Raw genomic sequence first — 13,690 nt, 5'->3', positions numbered from 1 at the left:
AGGGACAAGAAAGGAAAGAGGATCCACAGGAACTGAAGTTGAATAGTAGTGTGTTAGTACACAATTTTATCACACAGTGATCAGTGACGTTTTTCTTCTTCATGGTCTCAGACAAAGGACACTTTGAACATAGGCATTTTGGCCATAGCCCTGCCTCATCCACTATGCATGCCCATGCCTACCTCCTGTCTCTTAGCTCATTTCCTTTTCTTCCAACACAGCATTTGTATCACTTAGGGACAACTAGCTGTGTCTTCTGCCTTTTCACAATTGGACTCTGGGTTTCTTTCTCTCTTTTTCCTTCTTTTATAGGAAGGTGCTTCTGAGAAGGTGCTCTCGCTGATTTGTCATTGCTCTGTAAGATTTGCTTGGAGGTGGTTTTCCCCCCTTCAACTTGGTGTTTTTGGGTGGTTACACCTCACAGTGTGGCTGAAAATGTTTTCAGGGTGTACTCACTTTCATTTCATGCATGGCCCAAGCTTTTCTGCAGTTTAAAAAGGTTTCCCTTGACAATTTTTGTCCAGTCGTGTTCGACTCTAGGGGGCGGTGCCCATCTCCGTTTCCAAGCCATAGAGCCAGCGTTTTGTCCGAAGACAATCTTTCCATGGTCACATGGCCAGTGCGACTTAGACATGGAATGCTGTTACCTTCTCACCGAGGTGGTCCCTATTTATCTACTTGCATTTGCATGCTTTCAAACCGCTAGGTTGGCGGGAGCTGGAACAAGCAACGGGCGCTCACTCCGTCGCGTGGATTCGATCTTACGACTGCTTGGTCTTCTGATCTTGCAGCACAGGCTTCTGCGGTTTAGCCCGCAGCACCACCACTTACAGAAGACATAATTCAATAACCTCTTCGGCAAGTGAATGCCCATCTTTTGTGTTATATGGAGGAGCATGTCTTTGGCTTATGTTTTCTTGCATTCCAAAGATCGGATAAGAAGAAATGCAGCACTCTAGCCATAGAGTCCATATGTTCCAGGTTTGTAGCTAATATCTTGGCCAGTGTGTTTGTGTAAAACAAAACAAAACAAAACAAAATAATAGGATGGGAGGCTTCTGTTTCCAGGGCATAAATCTGCAACCAGTACTGGATGGATGCTTTTCACCCCTGAAAAAGCAGGCACATAGACTGAATATATGGATGCTTCAAGCAGCTTTTATTCTTAATGCATTCCAGCATATACAATTGAACATTGTATTTCAAACTCTCCCAGTCCTTATATTCACACCTGTTCAGTACCTGATGTGGTTGCATTCATCCCCCAGGGTCTCATCCCAGTCAACAATACTGTTAGTAACAGTCTGGCGTCTAGAGTGGTTAACAGCCTCCCCCCTGGTCCTCTTCCCAAACCCAAGTTCAAACCCCTTGGCTGCAGTCAGTTCCACTGAAATTCACAAGAGGGCCTGTGTGACATTTACCACGTGGCCCCTGCTTGTTTCACTAAACAAAGAGCTCACTCTACGTATCCCACCAGCTGTCACCAATTGTGACATGCCCCTGACGTGTCCGCAGGTTGTTTCACTAGCCTGAGGCCCACGACATGTTCTCTTCTTTCTGCTGCCATCAGTTGACCTCTGCCAACACCCTTTAATTAGAAAGATTGCGGTCCAAGCGGAGTATAAAGTTGAACAACAAAGGTTTATTGATTACAGTTCTCTTAAACAGGTTCTTCGCAGACTTCAATGTATTAATTAGATTAGTAATAACTTGTTTCACTCTTAACTCTCTTAGCTCTCTGTAAGTTCCACACTTTTAACTCCTAACCCTGCCACACTCTCTTAACTATCACAGACTAACTTCTCCTTCAGACTGTCATCTCTGACTCTCAGTGACTGAACTCCCCAGATTCTGACTCACCTTCCTTTCTAGTTTCTTTGGCTCCGCCCCAACAGTTCCCATTGGTATATGCAAATACATGAGTCAAAGCAGGGTGATTGCCACAGGCTGTGATGTACCTGGTCAGCACTCTCATGGACTCACAGCATCCATTCCAGCTTCCGCAGTTTTTGGAACTGGTGCTGTCTGCACCAGCACCATAATTGTGTTGGGATGGGAAAGTGAGCTGACCACCTGGTTGCACTGGGGATTCCTTGTGAAGGACCATAAGTAGCTCCCTGCCTTGTACTTCTCTATGCTTTGGGATTTTGGACTTTGCTGCCTTGAAAGTGGCTAGGTACTGTAGGACGGGACTCCAGGGTTTTATGACTTGCTGGTCCAGTTGTATGTGTCATTCCACTGCTCCTCCCCATTTTTGTCTTCCTGCTCTATGCCATCACCTTTTAGCCTCCATTCCCTTTGCTCTAAAAGTTTCTTGCACCTTCACCACTTGGCCACACCTGCCTCCCCCCAGGTTGCTGGGAACCACTGCTAGCTTCTCTGTGTCTCCTGTCAATGTGCTCAGAATCACTGTTCAGTTTGGTCTTGGGGACTAAACCCACCATGGGTGGGGTCCTGCAGGGAAGAGCCGTGGTTTCCCTTCAGGCTGTCTCATACATGTCCAGTTGTCTCTAGATGTGCCAGGCGCAGGGTCAAGGAAGATACTGTTCAGTCTGTAGCTCACTGTACTCCCAAGAACAACCATTAAAATGACTTATTTAGAAGTGATGTGATTATGAAAGGCCTACTTAAAAGAAAAAGTCTTTGCCTGCAGGTGGAAAGATAGCAGGGAGTGGCCAGCTTGGTCTCCCTTGGAAAAGAGTTCCACAGCCTGGAAGCAGCCACTGAAAAAGGTCCTCTTTTGTGTCTTCCCACTTCGGTGGGAAGGTAACAGCGTTTCGTGTCTAAGTTGCACTGGCCATGTGACCACGGAAGATTGTCTTCGGACAAACGCTGGCTCTATAGCCTGGAAACGGGGATGAGCACCACCCCCTAGAGTCGAACACGACTGGACAAAAATTGTCAAGGGGAACCTTTACCTTTACCTTTTGTGCCTGTACCAGGCAAGCCTTAAGGGTCATGGGACCTAGAAAAAGGACTCCCTTGAAGATCTTAAAACCTGGGGGTGTTCATGTGGGGAGATATGGTCCCTCAGATAGCCTGGACCCAACTTGTTTGGTGCTTTATATTGCCTAGAATCATGCTTGGAAACAGACTGGTAGCTAGTGAAGCCTTTGTAACAAGGAATTTCTATTCTGCTCACACAGTTTATTAATAATGGGTTATTGTAATGTTTTGATATCTGTTTGCTTTAATCTCTTGGACACCACTCTGGAATCTTTGATATGGAGAGTTCTATAAATTCTGTAATGAAGCAAGTAAATTGAAATAGAGCTACAGGGCTGAATATATTTAGGGAAGTCACAATTATTTCTCTGGTTGGTGGTGTTCTGTTCTTCTGTTTGATGCTATCCTGGCTGTTCCTTCAGTGAAAGATAGTCTCTGATGCTGTTATATCATTGTCTCCAAAGCCTGACTGTCAGCAACCCTGTCTGTCAGCACCAGATTTGTATTTGCTGCTCCGTCATCAGTGTAGTTATGGTTGGTTTATAGTTTAGGCAGTTCTTAGTGTAAACCGGAGATAGATTATAAAGTAAAACCTTTTGAAAACATAAACTAGGCTGTGTTCTCTTTAAATCCAGAAGGGCTTTCGCTCATAAACCTGCACGCTTGGGGCCTGGCCAACTGCTTTAGGCAAGAAATGGAAAAGGAGAGCCACTTTGCTATGTTGCAAATATCCTTTCTCTAGTTTTGTAGTGTCAGACTTCTATGCCTTCTAGCACTGCTTGAGGGTATAAGCTAATCATGAAGCTAAAAAAAAAAAGCTGTCTCAATAAGCATATTTTTGGTCTTGATAAATGCATTTTCAGGTGTCTCTCCCATTCTCCATGCCCATTTACATACTCCTCAGAAAGTATGCAGCTCTGCTGCTGCTCCTGAAGTGGAAGATGCTCCCTTGTCCATTCCTCAGCTAAATGATTTCATTTACAGTGTCTATGTCTTAAGGTGAAGAATGCTGCTACCTGTGTGTGGATGAGCGGGCAGGCCAGCTGCTTGACCTCCACCCGTCACTTCTCAATTGACTAGATAGGCGGGATATAAATAAAATAAATAAAAAATAAAATAAATTCTCCCCATCATGATCTTGCCTTCATGAATGATGCAGGGCAGTGGGGCAGGATGGAGAAGGGAAATATATTTAGAGTGTAAGACAGAGGAGAGGTGCTGGGGGTGAGGAAGAAAAAAACGTCCAGAAGATGAGCTTCAGGCAAGCTCCTTGAATCTGAAAGGAGAAGAGACAGGGAGTAAGCTCTACCAATACCCACACTTTGAACAACACCAATGCAGCAGACACCCACTTCTGGTTCTCTTCCTTACAGCCTGAGCAGCCAGCTCCCCTTGGTCTATGGTCAGATATAGGTTATGGTTACCTCCTCCCAGCTTCAGGATGGAATATGTTTGAGTGGGAGGTTTCTGAGGGGCCAGTGAACCCCCAGCATTCAAAAGACACTAGTCACTTCTGAAATTAACCAGCCAGCTTTTGCCCTTGTGATACCATGGAAGGGAAAAGCTGGAGGGTTTGTAGCCCAAAATTAGTTGTATCTGCGCTCACTTGCTGTCATCTCAGTGGCACCTACAGTATATCACAGAAGTGAGTACACCCCTTCACATTTCATAAATATTTTAGTATATTTTTTCATGTGGCAACACTGAAGAAATGACACTTGGCTACAATGTAAAGCAGTGAGTATACAGCTTGTATAAGAGTGTAAATGTGCTGTCCCCTCAAAGCAATGCAACACACAGCCATTAATGTCTAAATTGCTGGCAACAAAAGTGAGTACACCCCTCAGTGACAATGTCCAAATTGGGCACAAAGTGTCAATATTTTGTGTGGCCGCCATTCTTTTCCAGCACTGCCTTATAATCCTCTTGGGCATAGAGTTCACCAAAGCTTCACAGGTTGCCACTGGAGTCCTCTTCCACTCCTCCATGAAGACATCACAGAGCTGGTGGATGTTAGAGACCTTACTCGCCTCCACCTTCCATTTCAGGATGCCCCACAGATGCTCAATAGGCTTTAGGTCTGGAGACATGCTTGGCCGGTCCATCACCTTTACCCTGAGCTTCTTTAGCAAGGCAGTGGGTGTTTTGGAGGTGTGTTTGAGGTCGTTATCATGTTGGAATACTGCCCTGCGTTCCAGTCTCTGAAGGGAGGGGATCATGTTGTGCTTCAATATGTCACAGGACATGTTGGCATTCATAGTTCCTTCAGTGAACTGTAGCTCCCCAGTGCTAGCAGCACTCATGCAGCCCCAGGCCATGACACTCTCACCACTATGTTTGACTGTAGGCACAACACACTTGTCCTTGTACTCCTCACTTGGTTGCCACCAAACACACTTGACACCATCTGAACCAAATACGTTTATCTTGGTCTCATAGGACCACAGGACATGGTTTCAGAAATCCATGTCCTTAGTCTGCTTGTCTGCAGCAAACCCTATGTGGGATTTCTTGTTTACCATCTTTAGAAGAGGTTTCCTTCTGGGATGATAGCCCTGGAGACCAATTTGATGCAGTGTGTGGCGTATGGTCTCAGCGCTGACAGACTGACCCCCCACCCCTTCAACCTCTGCAGCAATGCTGGCAGCACTCATACGTCTATTTCCCAAAGCCAACCTCTGGATATGATGCTGAGCATGGGCACTCAAATTCTTTTTTTTTTAAATTCAAAAATTTATTATTATTATTTATAAAGTCTGTCCTTGCTTGTTCAACATCATGTCTCCTGGGTTCCCCTTATAATCATTTGTTAATACAGCTACAATACATATTGAGTCCTTAGACTATACAGCGTGCTTCTAGCCATTGATAAAACAGTTTCCAAGTTTGATCGTGTTCTGAATCTTCCTCCTCTTTGATTTTTAATATCAGTCTGTCCATTTCTGTGCAGTCCAATATCTTTTTGATTATTTCTGCATCTGGAAGTGCTTCTTCATTCTTATAGTACTGTGCAAATATAATCCTTGCTTGTCAACATTTTCTGGTATTATACCTAATAGAAAGAATTCTGGTTTCAAATTTACATGTTTTTTGATTATTTTAACAACCCATAAATATATTGTTATCTAAAAATCTTTTTGCTTTATCACATGTCCACCAAAGGTGATAGTAAGTTCCAGGATTTTTATGACATTTCCAGCATTTATTTGACCGATTAGAAATCATTTTAGCTAGTCTATCAGGTGGTAAATGCCATTTATAGAACATCTTATATAAGTTCTCTTTATAAGATGATGCCATTGTCATTTTATAGTTTCTAGTCTACAGCTTTTGCCATTTTTCAAGATGAATATTGTATCCAAAGTTTTTTACCCATTATACCATTGTTTCTTTGACTTGCTCATCAGCCATTTTCCAATTTAAGAGAAATCTATATATATTTTCCCAATTACCGTATTTTTTGCTCCATAAGACGCTCCGGATCTTAAGACGCACATAATTTTTAGAGGGGTTAAACAGGGAAAATATATTCTGAACCAAATAGTGTAATAAAATATTTAATACACTATAACAGAATAACATTTGAACCATGTAAAGTGAACAGCAGTCAACAGTGGCATTAAGAACCATTACCACTGTCATTAACAAATGGAGAGACTTAAAGCTTTGTGTACTCATGTACCATAAATTTAATTCAAGTACATATAGATCATTATCAGCCAGTGATAAGACCTATACCACGCTACCTATATTTTACATTTCCTTTCATCCACCTCCTCCCCATGCTTATAGAAATGACAGATGAGATTGTTGTGCAACTCTGCCCATCTACAGCTCAATCCTATATTAAATTAGAAATGGTTTGTCTGATTGGGCACTGCATTGAGAGGTCCCTTTTAGTTGTGTGGAGGATAAATAGTGGAATTAAACTATTTAACAGCTGGTTTTCCTTATTTACTTTAGGTTATGCAAAAGAACAGCAACACAAAGCTTAACCTGATCCCATTCACCAGCAGTAGCACATGCTATAAGACCAAATCTCCATTTTCTGACATAATTGAACGTTTATAGCATGCAAGGCACAACACACAAAGCCAGGAACAATGTTCTTGACCAGCCAAAAAAAACTGAATACAAACTATAGTAACTGAAATCAGGAAGCAGGTACTGTAATCCAGTTAGAAGTCACAAGGCACAGTTAGTTTCCTTGCTGCAACACCCTTTGGAAATACATTCTCTATTAGATGCCCAGAACTAGTTGAAAAGTTTGCCAGTTGAATCCAAATTTCCCATAGAAATACATTGAAAAAGGTCAGAAACTTTAAAAAACCTAAAAGAAATTCACTTACCAAGTACTGTAGACTGAGCCTGGCTCTTCACAGTGCCTTGGTAGGCCCCAGAACAGCCAAAAAAGAGCCCCAAACAGCTAAATGCCAGCAGGCAGCCTGCAGACAGCAGCCATTTTGCGCTCTTCTCCCTTCCTGCCCTTTCCCCACCTAACAGCTGATCAGCCGCTTCCCAGGCAAGCAGGTTTCAACTCAAACGGAGCACCTTTTAATCCAAACAGGGTTTAACTCAAAACAAGAAGCTTTTAAAGAAAAACAAGCAGCTCTCTAACTGCTTGGACTAGCAAGGAAGCAGACAAGCAGCCTCTTCACTAACTGAAAGTTTCGATTTCCCCTGCTTTCCCCACCTTCCCCACATATTAGGTATGCTAATATATGTGCACTGGAGGATTGTGGGAGGAACATCTAGCCCCTGATGGGGGTCCTGTGGGGCACCCCAAAACACTGAGGAGCTCTCCTGGCCTCTTTCAGCACTGGGGCTGTGCAACCCTGTTCTGATCAGGAGGTGCAGCCAGGCGGTCACCACACACCGCCTGGTGTGGCAGGGCAGGGCACACAAAGGGCCAGGAGGCTTAGGGGCCATTCAAACTCAGACCTGGCAGGAAAGATACCATTCTTGTAAGAGTGGTTTTCCCAGGGTAAGGCTCATCTATTGCACTTCAGATGAGCTGACCCCTGTGATTTCCCCAAATGTGGGAAAATCAACTGCCTAAATGGGGGACTGTGTTTCTAGTTTCCCCTGGTTTTTATAGAATCACTCCTTCCCCTTTGGTCCTTGGCTGTTTGCATTGCTTACTGCCACAGGCCTGTTTGCCTTGCTGGTTTTCCAGTTGAGCTGCAGGGAGCAGATCTTGGAAAGCCAGCAGTGCAGAATGCTGAGGTCTGAACAGCAAGCAGTCTCTGCTACCAGTTCAGAGGCCTCCTGGCATGGCAGTGGGAGGCTTTTGGGTGGTGGCGGCTGAACCCTGGGTTATTGCATTCACTCCATAAGACGCATGTACTTTCCCTCCCACCTTTTTGGAAAGAAAAAGTGCGTCTTATGGAGCGAAAAATACGGTAATTTATCATCTGACGTTAAAATTATTTGGTCAAGCATTGTCTGTTCTTTACAAAAATCATACATGTTTAGATCTCTTTCATACCTAGATTGTAGTTGCATTATGGGCCACCAAGATGAGTCTAATCCTTGATCTGTCAGATCTTTTTTCTGTTTTAATCTCTTATTTATATGGTATGGAACATGAGCTGCTGTGTCACAATGCAAAACTACTACTGTTGTGCTACCACTGCAGGGTGGGATTACTTTGCTAGAATGATGGCTTTGTTGTTATAGCTGCTGCAGAACAGGTAAATGTGTTTTCTTTCAAATTTTTGAAAGTTTATGTAGAATATTAGTGTTTCATTATTATAACGATGGGTACTGGGACATCACTCAGTGGTAGAGCATGTGCTTTGCAAACAGATGGCCCCAAATTCAGTCCTTGGCATTTCCAGTTCAGGTATGTTTCCTCGGGAAAGCTACTGCCTGAGGACTACTACTACTCACCATAGTTGCACCAGATGGCAAAAATTTGTGACCTGTAGTAATTTGTATATGGGCCCCTCGGCAAAATGTAATTGAAAACCTGTCACTGTGGCTCCTTAGTGCTCTTTGGTTCTTGTTTTTTTACAGGCATCACTGAATGCTGACAGGTTTTTTCTCTCATATATTTTAAGTGGATACCAATAAACCTAGCTGCGATCACAATAAAAATCACCTTCCGTCTTGGTAAATAATGTGACTTACATGTTCTTGCCTTTTCTTTAGTCATCTGTCAAAGCACGCAAAGGAAGAATAGACAAGAGTGGAATTTCAATGTTCAAATCAAGATGTGCCAAAAATAACCTTTACAAATCATGAAAAAAGTTTAACAGAGTGCACTGTTTTCAGAGTGGCACATCCCATAGTTTTGGTTGCAACTCCATCCTTCTGAAAAACTGGAAATTAGAAAGTTTGTAGAAGTAAGCAGAACGGATGAAGACAACAACTACTACTAATCTTATTTCACTGAATGAGACTTAACTCTTCCTTCCAGTGGATCCCCTTATTTTTGTGAATGTTCTGAATGTGGCCATGTGAAAGATGAAGGTGTTTCAAGCACAATGCCACAGCTATGTTTTTAAAGAAATCTCATCACAATAAAAGGTTTGTTTATTTATTGACCACAGTTTAGAAAATTGCTCCACATAAAAATAGCAAATGACATTTTGTTTTGTTCTTAAAGGCCTGTGTACTTTTAAGGGAATAGTCCAACAAATTTCACATAAGCTTTAATAGGCATTAAGCGTTCTGCAAAATTCACCAAATGCAAAGAGTTGTTTGGATAATTTCTAATTCTGTTTGGTTATTCAATTATTTTATTCTGAGGGCCTTCAAAGCAGCTGCTGCGGAAACTACAGGTAGTGCAGAATGCGGCGGCCAGATTAATCAGTGGGGTGAAAAAATATCAACATATTTCACCCACTCTGGCCGCTCTGCATTGGCTGCCCATCCGTTTCCGCATCGACTTCAAAGTGTTGATGCTCACGTATAAAGCCCTAAATGGTTTAGGGCCTCAATACTTGGCGGAGCACTTACTCCCAACTAGTTCTACCCGTGTCACTCACGCGAGCTAGGAGGTGAGGCTGAGGAGCCTAACGCCGAGGGAGGCCCGGAAGGAAAAGACAAGAAATCGGGCCTTCTCGGCAGTGGCTCCTCGCCTCTGGAACAACTTACCTCCTGTGATTCGCGGGTCTCCCTCGCTGGGTATCTTCAAGAAGCAATTAAAGACATGGTTGTTCCGGCAGGCCTTTCCATCATACACCTTTTGACCCCCCTTTTCTCTTTCTTTTGTCTGATTTATGTATCACGTGATTTAACATAGTGTTTTTATCTCTTAGAATTGTTTATTTACATTGTCTTGTATTACTTTGATGGTTGTTAGCCGCCTAGAGTGGTCCTTCCAGACCAGATAGGCAGGGTATAAAATAAATAAATAAATAAATAAATAAATAAATAAATAAATAAATAAATAATGCAATCTGTAAAATGTCAAAACATGCTAAAACAATAAATAACCAACAGAGAACAAAGCAAAGCAAAACAAATATCAATTTAATAGCAGTGTATAAAATCATCCCAAGCCGCTATTAAAACAGAGAAAATGGTAAGACAGAGAAGGCATGATTGATTAAGAATATTTCCACTTGTTAACTAAACTCATAAGTTCAGTCATTTCCGAATGAAGGATAAGCTGCAGCTATTGGAAACCCATCTTCTTCTTACCACATCCTTGCTCATCAGCTAGGTCATAGAGAATACCTTGTTTCCCCAAAAATAAGACTCAACTTGAAAATAAGCCCTAGCATGATTTTTCAGGATGCTCATGCCCTACCCCCAAAATAAGCCTCAGTTAAGTGAAACCCTGCCCTCCACCATTGTGCATCAACCAGAAGATGAGATGACTGGATTTGAATGAATGTAGATTGTAGTACATTTTTTAAAAAATCCCCTGAAAATAAGCCCTAATGAGTTTTTGTTTGTTTGTTTGTTTTTTGGAGCAAACATTACTATAAAGACCCTGTCTTATTTTCAGGGAAACTCGGTAGACCACCTCCATCACTATTAGCTTTGGACCAGGAATTTCAGTAGGGGTTGCTGGAGTAGTAAGAGGATTTGGCCATCCCAAGACAAGCCTGGGTAACTGTTTCAGTTCTGCTCCTAAGGACAGGGAGATCAGGATTCCTGACTACCATTGTTTGGTGAGGACAGAGGCTTTTGCTTCTCTGAGTGAGGGAAAGGAAGCTGGGAGTACTCCTTCTGCACTACTAATGTGGAGGAAGTCACATTGGTGATTTACACTGGAGTAATACTGTGTTTTGCTCTCTCCTTTCCCAGCAGTCTCCTCTCTCTCTCTTTGTGTGTGTGTGTGTGTGTATGTATGTGTACGCATGAATGCCTACAAGCATGAGGGCCCTCACCTTACCACTTGGCATTGCTTGTAACTCTCAAAGCAAAAGGTTTGTCCAGTCTACATTTAAGCAACATTTCTGGGGAGGCTTAATTTTTCTTCCCATACTCCATACCTCAAAAACTGCCAGGACATGCAGCACATAGCTTGCTGGATATGTTTGTTCTGGTTTATGTCATTTACATATTTTATATTGTTCCTGCATTAACCTCTGAAAATTCTTTCAAAACCCAAATTCTTTTTAAAGTATTTTTGGGTTTGGGCTGGGTTGGGTTTTTTTTTGCTTCCCTTTTGATCCTGTTTTGGTGAGACAGCAGCATCGCAAAGGTCATTGTTTTGGTTGTTTGTCCTGGAAGCTTACTGCCTGAAAATAAATGACACAGGAAGGAAAACAGTAAGTACAGTAGAGAGAAGAGACAGGGAGAATTAAGTAATATTTCTGTGGAGGATGAAATATGAGGAATGGCTTTGCATCTCTCTCTCCCTCAAAAGCCTGTTGGAATGACTTCTGGTGATGCCAGAAGGAGATGGTCTTTCAGCAGAGCTGATAGAATTGCTCTGCTTCACATCTCCACTCCCTTTGTTGTCAAGATTGACCAAAAAGAATGGATAAATATAGTGGTTCTTGTTTCCTTCACATATTAAAAAGTCTCAACTTTGTGAAGAGCTTTTTAAACATCAGAAACATTCATTAAAAATGGAGGAAACAAAATTCCCTTCTATGTAGGGCATGGGCAGATGGTCATAATTTCATAATTGTTCCAGTAAGAAAAATGTTATTTTCATTTATGATACTGCAAAAAATTAGTCAACATTACAAAATAAAAACTGTTTTTCCTTCATTTAAGGATGCTGCAATGGATTAGGTCTATTGAACTTTATTAGGGGTGCACAACCTCTAGATATCTAGGACATGCCCACCTCTGGATCTTGGGGGTTCATCTGCTCCAGTGAACCCTCCTTCCAAATAATGTTTCTTTCAAAAAAAAAAATGCTTTTTTAAAAACTGGGGGGGGGGGCCCTCTTTGCACCCTCTAGTGGCCAGTTTTTTTAAAAAAGTAAAATGAAATGGATGTTGAGCAGCATCCAAGCATGGGAAATTGCTACCCACAAACCCATAGGGTAGAAGGGGACTTTCTGAGCCCCCCCCAATTTTCTTGGTGAGAGAAGCAGGTGCTGGGAGTTTCATATACATGCCTTTTATCTTTTAGCTGCAGTAATTGGCTGTGGCCAGCATGAGGGCAGGTGGGCGCAGGACAAAGCCCCAAATGCAGTATGTAGCCCCCTTGATCAATATACAAAACAGTTTAAAAACAGTTTAAAAACATTAAAAGTTTTTCCAAGAGGATACACACACCAGCTCAAAAACCATGTGATTTTAAACAAATTTCAAAATCCCCACTCCATCTCCCAATTCATTTTCATAGTGTAACTGCACTCTGAAATTGGTGATCACTGAATATTCTTATGATCTCCTCTCAGTCTGTGTATCTGTATTTTTTACAATATAGGGATTAGAAAAACTGGAACTTTTTGACAAATAATCAATTCCTGTGATTTTTAATGTTTTTTAAAAATTCTGATGCTAGTTGATATTTATACACTGTGTAATATAGAAAAGTGGTACCACTTCCAGCATCTACATCTGCTGTATGTATGGATGACTCCAATACATGGCCATTCCTGGTAGAATGACATTTTTCCTGGATCTTTATGACAGACTCATTATTTGCGCCTTTTAAAAATACTGGCTGCAATAATATGATACTGAAGATAATTTAGTTCAGTTGTGCTTGCCATCATAGACAATAATTGAAACTATTTTCAGTTGTCCTGTGAACATCCATCATGTAAGTCTGGGATAGTGACCAACAAATAGTGACCAGATTTACCTCTTGTTTTCCACCAATCCATGTGAGGCGGTTTCTGTGCTGAACTCGTGTCTGGACCTGATAAAGGACTGGATGAGAGTTAATACATTGAAACTCAATCCAGACAAGACAGAAGTGCTGTTAGTGGGTGCTTCGCCAGACAGGCTGGAGGACCATTTCCCTGCCCTGAATGGGGTTACACTCCCCCTAAGGGACAGGGTCCGCAGCCTGGGAATGCCCCTGGACCCAGTCTAACTCTGGAAGCCCAGGTGGACTCGGTGGCCAGGAGCGCCTTCCTTCAGCTGTGGAAATTATACCAGCTATGGCCCGACCTGGACGAGCAGAGTCTCATGACATTTACACATGCACTGGTAACTTCTTGTATAGATTATTCAATGTGCTCTACATGGGGCTGCCTTTGAAGACGGTCCGGTGACTGCAACTGGTCCAGAATCGAGCTGTGCGTCTGGTGAGTGGTGGGTCCAGAATTGCAAGAAACATAGCATTTTGATCCTACAATGGTAGGGGATGTTCTATT

General features: G+C 42.4%; 1 protein-coding gene and 1 pseudogene across 4 annotated transcripts in view; both read left to right on the top strand.

Annotated features, from left to right (window-relative positions):
- NELL1 (neural EGFL like 1) overlaps window positions 1–13,690 on the top strand; it is a 670,736-nt gene that overhangs the window by 389,993 nt on the left and 267,053 nt on the right. The gene's annotated exons all lie outside the window — the stretch shown is intronic.
- LOC140703544 (U1 spliceosomal RNA) lies at window positions 7,880–8,034 on the top strand (annotated as a pseudogene).

Source organism: Pogona vitticeps, chromosome 1 (genome assembly GCF_051106095.1).
Source record: "Pogona vitticeps strain Pit_001003342236 chromosome 1, PviZW2.1, whole genome shotgun sequence".
Taxonomy (NCBI): domain Eukaryota; kingdom Metazoa; phylum Chordata; class Lepidosauria; order Squamata; family Agamidae; genus Pogona; species Pogona vitticeps.
This window is presented reverse-complemented; position numbering and strand designations above follow the sequence as displayed.